At 38.0% G+C, this 13,923-nt stretch overlaps 1 long non-coding RNA gene across 1 annotated transcript in view; it reads right to left on the bottom strand.

Annotated features, from left to right (window-relative positions):
* Nucleotides 1-13,652, bottom strand: part of LOC108540040 (uncharacterized) — a 94,953-nt gene extending 81,301 nt beyond the window's left edge. The window contains exon 1 of the long non-coding RNA XR_001888568.1: nucleotides 13,576-13,652. This is a non-coding gene — a long non-coding RNA (uncharacterized LOC108540040). The remainder of the gene's footprint in view (nucleotides 1-13,575) is intronic.
* Nucleotides 13,653-13,923: the final 271 nt, after the last annotated feature.

The raw sequence follows: 13,923 nt of genomic DNA, 5'->3' as shown, positions 1-13,923 counted from the left end.
AGTTCTTATTGTAGAAATCCTAGCACTATTCCAATAATTTCAGTCAAATCTTCTTCAGCAATAGCTACTTAGTAATTAAACTCTAAATTGCTTTCCAGTGAGCTTTCAATACTTTAAACTACTTAGGTCAATATTATAATCTTCATATTGCAGATGAGGAAACTGGAGCATATCTGGGGTTTGTGAATGGCTGTAGGGCAAACAGAATGAGAGGAAAGTATACAAAGCCACGTCTACCTAATGTAATTACCTCATCAATTTATTGAAATCATTCAGCATTCTCTTAAGTCATAAATCATAAAGTCCATGTGCTATAAGAGCAAGAAAGATAATATAAATTCATGGAGTGAGCAGGGTAGTGATGAACAAAGTCATGAGTCTGCATATCTTCTCCAAAGGGGACAGCTTCTACTCAGTGCCAAATAGTTGTTATCATGCAAAAATTCAGGCCATATATGCCTGATCTTCTCATTTTTAAAAAAGAGACTGACTGTCGGATGGTTGTGTGAAATTTCCTCACATTTAAAACTCAAAATCTAATTTATTAAAAAACAAAACGCAACTCTGTGGGCCACAAAAATAACATTTCTCATACCACCCATATATGGCCTGCTATTTCAAATAGCTCAAGACTTTGGCTCCCACTCAATGTCAACACTGCAGAATTAAGTATGTTTACTCCACCTTTCTCAACCTACTGTTCTGAGAATGAATACATTCACAGGAGCATTGTGCTGTTTGTTGGCTAAATGAGCTGCATACATTACTATTGTTCTTGATCATTTTTCTTTGTCCTCCACTTTCTATGCTGCATTGTTATTATATCTCCAAAAACTGTGGAGTAAAGTGGATGAAAAGGCAGATAATATAGAAAAAAATAGAAAGATGATCAGAAAGATTCTATCTAGTTAATATGGAGATAAAAGAGGGCAATAATTTGAAAAAAAAAGTTTCAGAGATAAAATCAAAAGTATTTAAGTCCTTTGGATAGTTAAGGTAAAGGAATAGTAGGGTGTATTTGTCTATTTTCACACTGCTGATAAAGACACAGCTGAGACTGGGTGATTTACAAAAAAAAAAAGAAGAAGTTTAATTGGACTTGTGGTTCCACATGGCTGAGGAGGCCTCACAATCATGGTGAAAGGCAAGGAGGAGCAAGTTCCATCTTACGTGGATGGCAGCAGGCAAAAAGAGCTTGTGCAGGAAAATCTTCCCTTATAATAACCATCAGATGTCATGAGATTACTCACTATTATGAGAACAACATGAGAAAGACTTGCCCATATGATTCAATTACTTCCCACCAGGTCTCTGCCACAAAATGTGGGAATTCAAGATGAGATTAGAGTAGGGACACAGCCAAACCATATCATTCTGCCTCAGCCCCTCTGAAATCTCATGTCCTCACATTTAAAAATCAGTCATGCCTTCCCAACAGTCCCCCAAAGTCTTAACTCATTTCAGCATTAACTCTAAAGTCCCCAAGTCCAAAGTCTCATCTGAGACAAGGCAAGTCCCTTCTGCCTATGAGCCTGCAAAATCAAAAGCAAGTTAGGTACTTCCTAGGTACAACGGAGGTATAGGCATTGGATAAATACAGCCGTTCCAAACTGGAGACACTGGCGAAAACAAAGAGGCTACAGGCCCTGTGCAAGTCTGAAATCCAGTGTGACAGTCAAATCTTAAAGATCCAAAATGATCTCCTTTGTCTCCATGTCTCATATCCACATCACAGTGATGCAAGAGGTGGGTTCCCATGGTCATGGGCAGCTCCCTGTGGCTTTGCAGTGTATGGCCCCCCTCCTGGCTGCTTTCATGGCTGGCATTGAGGTCTGTGGCTTTTCCAGGAGCAGAGTGCAAGCTGTCAGTGGATCTACCATTCTGGTGTCTGGAGGACTGTGGCCCTCTTCTCACAGTTGCACTAGGCAGTGCCCCAGTAGGGGCTCTGTGTTGGGGCTCCCACCCCACATTTCCCTCCCACACTGCCCTCACAGATGTTCTCCACAGGGCCCTGCCCCTGCAGCAAACTTCTACCTGGGCATCCATCCATTTCCATGTTGCCCAGTCTCGGGTATGTCTATATCAGGTGAAATCTAGATGTAGGTTACCAAACCCCATTTCTTAACTTCTGTGCACTCACAGGCTCAACAAACACATGGAAGCTGCCAAAGTTTAAAGCTTCCACCCTCTGAAGCAACAGCCCAAGCTGTACCTTGGCCCCTTTTAGTCATGGCTGGAATGATTGGGATGCAGGACACCAAGTCCCTAGAATGCACACAGCATGGGGACCCTGGGCTGGGTCGGGGAAACCATTTTCTCCTAGGCCTCCAGGCTTGTGATGGGAGGCCTGCTGTGAAGACCTCTGACATGCCCCGGGGACATTTTCCCCATTGTTTTGGAGATTAACATTCTGCTCCTCATTATTTATGTAAATTTCCGTAGCCAGCTTGACTTTCTCCTCAGAAAATGGAATTTTCTTTTCTATCACATTGTCAGGCTGCAAATTTTCTGAACGTTTATGTTCTGATTCCCTTACAAAACTGAATGCATTTAACAGCACCTAAGTCACCTCTTGAATGCTTTGCTGCTTAGAAAGTTCTTCCACTGGATATCCTAAATCATCTCACTCAAGTTCAAAGTTCCAGAAATCTCTAGGGCAGGGGGGAAATGTCACCAGTCTCTGCTAAAATATTACAAGAGTCATGTTTGCTCCAGTTCCCGACAACGTCCTCATTTCCATCTGTGACCACCTCAGCCTGGACTTTATTTTCCAGATCGCTATCAGCATTTTGGGCAAAGCCATTCAATAAGTATCTAGGAGGTTCGAAACTTTCCCATACCATCCTGTCTTTCTGAGTCCTCCAAACTGCTCCAACCTCTGCCTGTTACCCAGTTCCAAAGTCACTTCCACATTTTTGAGTATCTTTTCAGCAGCACCCCACTCTACTGGTAACAATTTACTGTATTAGTCCATTTTCATGCTGCTGATAAAGACATACCCGAGACTGGGCAATTTACAAGACAAAAAGGTTTAATTGGTCTTATGGTCCCACTTAGCTGGGGAAGCCTCACAATCATGGTGGAAGGCAAGAAGGAGCAAGTCACAGCTTACGTGGATGGTGGCAGGCAAAGAGAGCTGGTGCAGGAAAACTCCCCCTTATAATAACCATCAGATTTGTGAGACTTACCCACTCTCATGAGGAGAGCATGGGAAAGATCTGCCCTAATGATTCAATTATCTATTACTGGGTCCCTGTCATAACACAGGGAATTCAAGAAGAGATTTGGGTAGGGACACAGCCAAACCGTATCACAGAGATTTCTCTGATTTTTACTTCATAAAAATATTAAGGTCAGGAAGGCTTGTTCAAATCCCTGATTGATGATAGAGCTGTACCTAAAACAACCCAGACATTGTTGTGATTTCCAGCTATCAGTTGTCTAGCTCTTTCAAATCCCCAGAGATCCTCAGGTTCTCTCTCTTTTAGTCTCTCTCTCTCTCTCTCTCTCTCACTCTTTCTCTCTCTCTCTGAATATGTGTGTGTGTATTACACAAGGAGGTGACAAACTGATAGAGACATGCTGCTTATATTTGTGCTTGATCATATGAAAATATTAAAATGTGGAAAGGAAAATTGATGTTGAGCATAAAACATAAATAAAACAAAAGCAAAAAGAATAGATATCATTCTTTCAGTAATAAAACTCATTGTTCTTCTCAACATTCCCAAAGTACTTTAAGGAAAGATCTGAATGCCTGTCTATCAGTCTATCTTTCTATGTCTCTACATCCCTCCCTTTCTTTGATCACCTAAAAGACAGGAACATGCCTATAATATTTTCTCAAATAATTTATCTTTCATTTCTTTCATTTGAGTAGGAAGGTTTTGCCTACCACTTGGTTTCAATTTCCCTACATTTTCTCCCACACATCACTTTTGTCACAGTCATATTAGCCTTGCTCATTTTGGTCCTTGAACATGTCAAATTATTTTTCACTTGCTCTTTTCACTGCCTGAAATGTTCTTTCCCCAAATTTTCACAGGCCTGACTATTTCTCCCTTTTCAGACACCAGCTCAGATGCCTATTACTATTCAATCTGAAGTAAGTCCAGTCAAAGATTCTGTCCCTAACATTATCTTAAAACAATCATCCTATAGATTTGTTTATTGCTTTTGTTGTTTGTCTCTTCCACAGATGGAAAGCTCTGTTTGAAAAGCTCTTATCTGTCAATGGCACCATAGCATCCCCAAATTTAGAAGAATGACTGACACATTGGTGATGCAAAGGTCTTGGAGGAGCCACATCTTTACATCTTCCCCATAAGTGTTTGAGAAACAAAGAGAGGGAAATAAAAGAGAAAAAAAGGAGTGGCAGATGAAGGTCAAATTATTGTCTGCATTACTGGCTGTAGGATAGCAGGAGAAACAAATAGGTCAACTACCTAACACAAGAATTAGGCTGACTCTCTCTCCCTCTCTTAGTCAATACCAGCTGGGTCAGGCCTGATGCAGAAAAATATGCTGCCAGAGGATAAAACGAGAATTCGTGACTTACAATGAAAAAAGAAGGAGCTACACTGAGACTGACCAGTTTATTCTTCTGGTATCAGATAAGATCACTCTGCTGTCCTGGAAGGTCAGTATGTCAAGAGGCAGAGAGAAGCCAATAGGTACATTACCTGACCTCCTTTCACCTGGAAAGAAGTGTCTCAAGAGAGAAAGCAGTGATAGCTCCTAAACATTAATAAATAAATATTATTTAAATAACTTTTTCGTGAACTCATTATAAATGACAAAGTGGAGATGCCGTGGCTTTAATAGCGATTTTCCCTCATATTTAAAGCAGGTGTCCTGTTTTCTAGTCCAGTATTTTCATACAACACTGCAATGAAGTATTTCTGAATTTGAAACATATGGGTGGTCAGCAAAGGCCACAGGAACTAATAATGAGGCATGAATGAAAGAAAAAAGATATGTCCTGAAGTTCCAACAGAGGACATGAGACCAGTGTTTACATTCCAAGCACCCATCAACTTAGGATCTAAGAGTCGGTTTCCTCCTCTCATTGGCTGCTCATTTTCAGTGAGTCTCCATTACTAAAAGAAGACAAATAAACCATCGGCGGAGACTAATCTATCCACATTCAATTAAACTGCGAAGCACTTACTTTTTTCCCCCAAGAGAGTGCAATGAGTCCCCTTTGAAAATTTATTCCTGCTCCAGGAGAACAGCAGAACCACTGAAAATGGATGTTGAAAGCAAAAATGTTTTGAAGAAAGTCTTCTCACCCTTTCTTATCCATCTGGCGTTTCAGTTTTCCCTTTTTAGGCCCAACTTTCCCTTGTTTGGTCCCCGATGCCTCCCTAAGATAATTCCCTGTATATCACTGTTTTTCTAGTAGTAACTTTCTTCTTACTGTTCACGGAGGCACGTAGGCTAAGATCTAAGAGTGAATAGCATCAGAAGGGTACACTAGAAGTCACCCTGGCTTTGGAGGACGAAGTTCTGATTTCTAGCTCTTTTTGTAACTGGGAAACCTTGTTTCACTCTCTGGGCTTCAAGGCCCTTATTTTTAATCTGAAGTACTGGATTTCAGATAGCAATAGAACACTTGAAACTTTTGATTTCATCAAACTCTGAAATAAAAAAGCAATAAACATTTGCAACTTCTCTGGTTAAAGTAGAAAGATGTGGTGGGGGAAAGGGCAAACACCAAAGGAACCCCTTCTCAGGCCCTTAGATGTACAGGGAACAAGCCACCGAACTAAAAAATCTCTGATATTCTTTGCATTTCTAATAACTCTGATGCTTTTCAGTGAAGCATGGTCTATAGCCATCAGATAGATCTAAGTTTGAATTCAAGTATCTGTGTGACCCTTGGAAAGTTATTTAACCTCTCTATCCAGATGTTTCCTCTTTTGCAAACAGGGGAAGTTAAAATATAATACTCTGTTTTCAAACAAATGTTGACACAAAACTTTTCTGAGACTTTCTTGTCTCAACAATATCTTAGCATTTTTTTCTGTATAAATCTTCCTTATCTTTGTAACTGCTCCAAACTGTTCCAGAGCATTAAGAAAACATAATTAACCTTTGCCTTTCCATTGGACTTTAGAATGTTACCACATTTTTTCTATTGTAAATAATCTTGCAATGAATATCAATATGTATATCTTCTTCCAGATGTAAAAGATATCTGGGTTATGAAGCTAAAGAGGAATCAGATATTCAATGTTTTTCATTATAGTAGACAACACCTAATTACTGTCCAAGGTTAATTTGCCAATTTATAATCCCAGAAATCTTAAATTAGAATACCCATTTTTTGCTACAGTACTGCCAATATTTGAATTCAGCATACTTCTAAATTTGGGAAATCTTAGAAATGTGGAAATTTTGTCATATTACTATGTTTCTAAACTAGTGCAGAACCTAATATGTCTACTAGGTGCTTAATAAATACTTATTAACTCTGCCATGTATGTGAGTTTGCCAAAAAATAGACATGATAATAATAAAGTATTATATAATCACATTTATTGTTTTAGCTAAATTAGAGGTTAATGATAATAATAGGAAAGTTTAGAATCCAGGTTGACTATAAGTTTCATATTGCAATGAGTACTGACTTTGAATTTCTACAAATCTGAATTTGCATCTCAGTTTTCCCCTCCCCGCCACCATTAACTATGATACTAACGGAATTTTACTTTGCCACACTAGGCATTAGTTTCTGATTTGTAGAGTGAAGGTTGCATAGCCTGTTTTTCAGGATGTTCTATGATTCACATACCGTGAGCATAAGATACCTAACTTGGCCCTTAATAGTTACTAGGAATTACTGGTTGACCCTATACACTATTAGTTTGGTGATCCAAGCTAGAAGTTTTATACATGTTTTTCTTTAATTCTTCCCAAAGCTCCATGTGTTAGACAGCAGTATAATTTTCTATTTGAGAATTGGGACTCAAACTCAGTTTTTTCAGACTTCTAGAATATACAACTTTAAAAGAGTTACATCTCTAATAGTGAAATAATCATACTTGATCCACTGCCCCCTGTAGCATTGAAGAAGACCAGATCTATGGCAGCTGTTTAGTGACCTTTTGGAAAACTTGCAAATCCTGATTGCAGGATGAATTTGAGTTCTGGAGTTTTAACAAGAACAGGCAAAACGCCAGCATTTGTGGTTGGGCATGATGGCTCATGCCTGTAATCCCAACATTTTGGGAGACTGAGGCAGGCAGATCACCTGAGGTCAGGAGTTCAAGATTAACATGGGCAGCATGGTGAAACCCAGTCTCTATTAAAAATACAAATATCAGCTGGGGGTGGTGGTACATGCCTGTAATCCCAGCTCGTGGGGTTGAGGCATGAGAATGGCTTGAACCCCAGAAGTGCAGGTCGAAGTGAGCCAAGATTGGGCCCCTGCACTCCAACCTGGACAACATGATGTGATTCTGTTTCAAGAAACAAAAACAAAATTTTAGCATTTGTTTATCCATTGTCGGAGGGGGAAATAAAAACACAACACCTAGAATGACTTCTGAGTTAAGAGATGGGTAAAACAATTTGAGTGTAATTTACTCAATTATTTTTAATTCCACAGAAGACACTGACCATTTGGCATTTGGCAAGAGAAGAAAAATTTATTCACATAACTCTTGAGAAATGTTAGGAATCTGAAGAACATTACAAACAACGAAGCCAGTATTCTGCATAGATGAAATAATATACCTGCCAACTCAGTTTCTCACCCTGGATCCTACCAGCAACTGACACCAATTGTCTTACTACCAAAATTGCTGCAGTGATTTTCCAGTGGTATTCATCATGGAACTAGTCCTTTCACAGACAAGTACTGAAGCAACAATAAAGTTGAAGCTGAGAGCAAAAACAAAAGCAAAGACAAAAACAAAACCACTCAAGCAAACAAACATGTCTCCAGTGCATACCCATCTCTAGTGGGGATCCTGACTCTCATCTATATGAACCTCAAATCTCCTTAAATATTATGTAGAGCTTATCTCTCTCATCCCTATTTTACTCCTTATCATTTGATTTTACTCATACCCTCAAATGAGGAAAACAAATCTTATAGTCAATTATTTATTCAGCTTACACACATCCCATCATTTCCAACTTTTGCAAAGTTACTTTGTGTCATCCTTTCCTTCCATTTCACTTTACCCACCATTCTCTAGGGTGTCATTATCTCATGACTGGATAGTCAACATTAGTGTGTCATCAAACTTTATTTTAGTCTTCTCTTTTTGTAGAATATTCTATTCATCCAAATGAAATTCCCGGGATATATCATACTGTATATATTGTTACAAAGATCCTAAAACACCCTGCTGACTGCAATAAACAATCCTATTTACTTTCAAGATCCTTTATTTTAGGACATAATTGGCCATCTTTGTCCTCATATAAATCCTCAAAATGAGTGTAGCTTTCCTGTCTTCGCTCCACACTCTTTTTTTATTCCCATATTTTGTAAGTCCAGAGTATCCCCTCATATAAAATATAAAAAGAAATAACCCTCAAGCTTTGTACTGAGGAGAGCGTGGGAAGAAAATACAAAGGGAAGTTACAAAGTTCTTAACTTCAGATTAGTGCTGCAATAAACATGGGAGCGCAGATACCTCTTCAATATACCGATTGCCTTTTTTGGGGGTGTACATGTAGCAGTGGGATTGCTGACTCATGTGGTAGCTTTATTTTTTGTTTATTGAGGAGCTTCTAAACTATTTTCCATAGTGGTTGTACTAATTTACATTCCCACTAATAGTGAATGAGGATTCCCTTTTCTAAACATCCTTGCCAACATTTGCTATTGCTCATGTTTTGGACAAAAGTTGTTTTAACTGGAGTGAGATGATACCTTATTGTAGTTTTGATTTTCATTTATCTGATGATCAGTGATGCCAAGCACCTTTTCCTATACCTGTTTGCCATTTGTATGTTTTCTTTTGAGAAATGTCTATTCAGGTATTTTACCTGTCTTTAACTCATAAGCTAAATTTTTTCCTCTAGAGTTGTTTGAGCTCTTTATATATTCTGGCTATCAATTCCTTGTTAGATGGATAGTTTGCAGATATTTTCTCCCATTCTGTGGGGGTTGTCTCTTCACTTTGTTGATTGCTTCTTTTGCTGAGCAGAGCTTTTTTAATTTGATATGATTCTATCTGTCCATTTTTGCTTTGGTTGCCTGTGCTTGTGGGGTATTACTCAATAAATCTTTTCCCAGGGCAATGTCCTGGGAAACTTTCCAAATGTTTCCTTTTTGTAGTTTCAGTCTGAGGTCTTAGATTTAAGTCTTTAATCCATTTCAAGTTTATTTTGTATATGGCAAGACATAGGCATCTAGTTTCATTCTTCTGCACGTGGATATCATTTTCCCAGCACCATTTATTGAAGAGACTGTCCTTTCTCCAATATCTGAATAGACATTTCTCAAAATAAGACATACAAATGGCAAAGAGGTATATGAGAAAGTGTTTAACTTCATTGATATAATAATCCGGGAAATGCAAATCAGAATTACAGTGTGGTGTCATCTCACCATAGTTAAAATGGCTTTTATCCAAAAGACTGACAATAATACATGCTGGTGAGGATATGGAGAAAAGGGAACCCTTGTACACTGTTGATGAAAATGTAAGTTAGTAAAACTACTATGTAGAACAGTTTTGAGGTTCCTCAAAAAACTAAAAAGAGCAACCATACGATCCAGCAATCCCACTGCTGGGTATATACCCAAAAGAAAGGAAATCAGTATATTGAAGAGATATCTGCACTCCCATATTCATTGCGGCTCTGTTCAGCCAAGATTTGGAACAGCCAAGATTTGGACGCAACCTAAGTGTCCATCAACAAATGAATGGATAAAGAAAATGTGACACATGTACACAATGGTGCACTATTCATCCATAAAATATATGAGATACTGTTATTTACAAAAACATGGATGGAACTTCTGACAATTATGTTAACTTAAGCCAGGCACAAAAAGACAAACTTCACGTGTTCTTACTGATTTGCGGGAACTAAAAACTAAAACAATCGAACTCATGGAGATAGAGAGAAGCCGATGGTTACCAGAGGCTGCGAAAGCTAGTTGGAGGTTTGGAGGGAAAGTGGGGATGGTTGATGGGTACAAAAAGTAGTTATATAGAATTAATATGATCTAGTATTTGCAAGCACAACAGTCAATAATAATAAGTTAATTGTGAATTTCAAAATAATGAAAAGAGTATAATTGGATGATTTGTAACACAAAATATAAATGCTTGAGGTGATGAATGCCAGATTTACCCTGATATGATTGTTACACATTGCATAACTGCATCAAAATATCTCATTTACTCCATAAATACATACAACTTCTATGAACCCATAAAAACTGAAAATAGAAATTTTTACAAAAAGAAAGAAAAGAATGCTTATCTTGGGGAAAATGGGAGTATAGGTATCATTTTATCTCATTTTCTACTTTACTGTTTACAGTTTTAGTGGGAAAGCATTTCTTTTATAACACAGAAAAGCAAAGACAGCCATTTTCTTACTTTGCTATCTACTCTCTTCCATCGTAGTGTTGGAATTTTTAAAAATACTTGAACATGTTGCTGCACAGAATAAATAACCATGTTTCCCCATCTGCTTTACAGTTAGATATGGCCATGTGACTTAGTTATGGCCAATAAGATGTAAAGGGAAACATTATATACAATTTTGAGAAAGTTGGATCATTTGGAGCTAAAATTGACTGGAAAAAAAGGGACCTTTTTCTTCTATCTTCCATCTTTTCTTTTCATGCAATGATATTTTAGAATTCCCACAACCACCTTGGATCATGAAGTGAACTTGAAAATAGAAGCACTAAAGAGAGTGATGGAGCAGAACGATATGAGCCTGGGGCCCTGAATCACAGCGTGGAGCCTTCTTACCTGCTTTGGCTTATCTACCTCCAGACTTCTCTTTTTCCAGAGATGGAAAAAAAAGTTGACTTTGTTTAGGTGATCTTTGCTGTAGTTATTACTTGTTGTATACACAGAGAAACCTAAACCTAACTAATGCAGGGAGGTAAAAAATAAATAATCATAATGTTAATAATTTAAAGTAATACAATTTATGAACACATAAATCAGCACACAAATGATTTACATAAGTTATTTGTAAGAATAAAGAGCTAATTATTCAGTCCTGGGGTTCCTAGGTTCCAATAGCAATCCACCTTTCACATCTGTATGATTTTACTGCATCTATTGAATCTCAGTATCTTATTCAATATAATAGGGTGTGCAGTCCCCACATTGATCTCTATCTCCTGGTCTTCATTCTCTTGTGTATTCCTCCCCTTGAGTATAGATTGAAATTATTGTCTCTATTCTGTTCTAGTTTATATCTACATTTGTATATGCAGAGAAGCCAAAACCTAAGAAATGAGCTTTATCTTGGTTTAGGAATATACAACAAGCAACAACTACAGCAACAATCACCTAAACAAGCTCAACTTCTGATATTGGGTTACAAAAGACCATCGTTTCCATCTTGCACTTGCTTACTCTTTGTCTCTCGCTCTTTCTCTCTTTCCCTCCCTCCCTCATTCTCCTTCGCTCCGTTGCCATGAAGAAGCCAGCTGCTATATCCTGAGCAGCCCTGTGGAGAAGCCCATACTTCATGGTTGAGATCTGAAGCTGTCAGTTCAGCAGCCAGTAAAAAAACTGAAGCCTAATAATCACGTGCGTGACTTTAGTGGATCCTTTGGACTCACTTAAGTCTTGATATGTCTGCAGCTCTCACTCACAGCTTATGTGAAACTTCATTAAAGACTCTGAGTCACAGAAATCCAGGCAAACCACTTCCAAATTTCTGACCACAGAAAGTGTGAGAAAATAAATCTTGGTTGTTTTCAGCCGTTAAACTTTGGAGCAATTTGTTATTCAGCAAAAATTGTATTACATAGAGGTGTATCTCCTCATAGGTATTTATTTTAATAACACAGCTTGAACCCAGGCATTCAAAGCTGCAGTGAGCCAAAATTGTATCATTGCACTCCAGGCTGGATGAGAGAGTGAGATCCTCCCTCTTAAAATACATATATAAAAGAAAAGAAACAAAATGTTTTATTAAAATAATTTACAGAAAATTATTTCTGGGAATTTTATCTCCTATTTGGAGAGCATACTCCTCTTTCCACTTTAATTTCTAGATAAAATGAAGAAAAAGACCTATTTATCTTTTTTTGTAAGCCTTATGTTAGTGCATCATGGTCTTAATATAGAGTAGGCATAACAAAAGTTGCTTCACTATGGGCCATGCTTTAGGTCAGAGTTTTTAACCTCAGCACTACTGACATTTTAGGCCAGAAAACTTGCTAATTATTTTGTTGTAGGAGAGTTGCATGGTGCATTGTAGGATATTTAGCAGCAATGCTGGCATCTACACACTAGATATCAACACCATCCCTCCCTCCAAGGTCTGACAATCAAAATTGTCTCCAGAAGTTATCAAATGTTTCCAAGAGGAGCAGACAAAATTGTACCTGTTTAATGTTTTAATGTTCTGAACTATGGGCAAAAAGAGGGATTTTATTTGGAAGCAAAAATTTGAACAGGGTTGAGTGATGTTCTTGGCACATGGTACATCCTTTCTGCTTAACCTGTTAATGTCAGTCAAAGATGGACTATGACCTCCACATAGTTAGCACTCACTGATACGTCTGTGATTGTGCCATAGCTCCCACTCACTCTTTGAGGCAATCAGTCATTGCTGATCATGGTCCTAGACAGTCTATATGTGAGTGTGTGTGTGTGTGTGTGTGTCTGTGTGTGTGTGTGTGTTTTCCCAGGGTCTCACAAAACTTTCTAATCGTTTGGGACCTGTTTCTAGGTTATAGTAGCGGAGTCAGATTTATCCGTTTTTCTTTCACATGTATTCTTTCTAATATAAGCTTCTCCTTTTGGGGCTTAGCCATTTGAATTCTGAGTTAACAAGCTTGTAAAAGCCAAAATCTTATGCTTTTATGCTTAAATTCTCTCCAAAAGTTTAAAGAAGTTTGTTTTATTTCTACTTCTGTTCTGTGCATATAATTGATCACTCTGATCTATTTTAATGTGAATAGCAATGTAAAATAAGTGGTAGTAGTTGATAGGGAAATAAATGCCCCGTAGTTAGTATATCAAAATATTCCCTCACTACAAATTTAAATAGATTAGTTCAAAAGTATTGGAAAAAATATAATATTTCAGTGTTACATGTCTGTGAAACCTGGGTCACATTATTATGAAGCCATGACTCATAAGATTTAATCTCTAAGGATGGTTGCTATTTTGCAGCACGATTTACAATGGGAAATTAATGAAAAGGAGATTGTATTCTTTTATATGTTATGGAGGCCACTACAGATGGTCCAAATCATTAACTGCCTACCAAATTTTCTAATATATCCTTTTAATTTTCAAGCCTGGAGAGAGATACGTATCCTGTCCTCAGTTTAGTTTAATAACTTCTTGTCCTTTTCCCCTCATTCTTTCTTATAGAATTTTTAAGAACAAAAGGGCTTACCTCCAAAAAGGGGCAACATTTTCCTATATGTTGTGAAGAAAAAGAAACAGCTTCAGCGAGATTGCCATCCTCTTTCAGTCCAGGTTGAAGGGAAAGGCTCAGCACATAAAAGCACTAGCAATCTGTGCTGAGTGCTGAGAGAACACCAGTAAGGAAGTTCTCCATCTGTGTAACGGGAGGAGGGAAATGGGTGGGCCAGGAAAGCATATATGGAGGACGTGGGGTCTTGAAAATGAAAAATGTGCCAGAAGGAGAAAAAAAGAGCTGCAAAAGTGTGATCTCGCACTTCTCTCTTCTCAATCTCTCTCTCTCTCCCTCACTCTCTCTCTCTCTCCCCCTCACTCTCTC

This window comes from Rhinopithecus bieti, unplaced genomic scaffold, assembly GCF_001698545.2.
Source record: "Rhinopithecus bieti isolate Rb0 unplaced genomic scaffold, ASM169854v2 scaffold_15850, whole genome shotgun sequence".
NCBI classification, from domain to species: Eukaryota; Metazoa; Chordata; class Mammalia; order Primates; family Cercopithecidae; genus Rhinopithecus; species Rhinopithecus bieti.
The sequence above is the reverse complement of the archived record's forward strand: the minus strand, read 5'-3'. Positions and strand labels throughout refer to the sequence as shown.